Source organism: Nannospalax galili, unplaced genomic scaffold, assembly GCF_000622305.1.
Source record: "Nannospalax galili isolate Female #2095 unplaced genomic scaffold, S.galili_v1.0 scaffold324, whole genome shotgun sequence".
In the NCBI taxonomy this organism is placed as follows: domain Eukaryota; kingdom Metazoa; phylum Chordata; class Mammalia; order Rodentia; family Spalacidae; genus Nannospalax; species Nannospalax galili.
Genome location: NW_008353027.1, coordinates 4,834,565 through 4,835,279, shown reverse-complemented (window position 1 = coordinate 4,835,279; position 715 = coordinate 4,834,565).

Genomic DNA, 715 nt, shown 5'->3' with positions numbered 1-715 from the left:
GTAGAGATCTGCCTGCCTCTGCCTCCTGAATGCTGGGCTCAAAGGCGCACCAACATGCTTAGCTTCATTTTACTTTTGATTTTCACTTTCTTGATGGCATGGAACTTTTCTTTTCATATACTTTTTGGTCATTCTAACATCTTTTTAAAATAATGTCTCTGAGTCTTTTGCCTATTTTTATATTATTTCATTTTTTTTTAATTTTAATTTTTTCTTTTTGAGACAGGGTATCTCTGTAGCCCCAGCTGTCCTGGAACTCACTATGTAGACCAGGCTGGCCTCGAACTCACAAAGATCCGCCTGCCTCTGCCTCCCAAGTGCTGGGATTAAAGGCGTGCACCACCACGCCTGGTTCATTTTTATTTTTTAATGTGCATGAGTATATTGCCTGCATGTGTGTAAGTGAACCTGTGTTGTGCAATGCCCATGAAGGTCATAGAGGGAACTGGATTCCTCTGGAACTGGAGTTTTGGACAGTTGTTAGCTGCCATGTGGGTGCTGGGAATTGAACCTGGGTCCTCTGCAAAAACTTTAAGCTATCTCTTCAGCTCCCTTTCACCCATTTTTTTTTTAAATTTTTAATTTTTTGTCTTTTTGAGACAGGGTCTCCCTGTAGCCCCAGCTGCCCTAGAACTCGCTATGTAGACCAGGCTGGCCTCAAACTCACAGATTGTTTTGTCTCTGTCTCCCAAGTGCTGGGATTAAAGGCATGCGC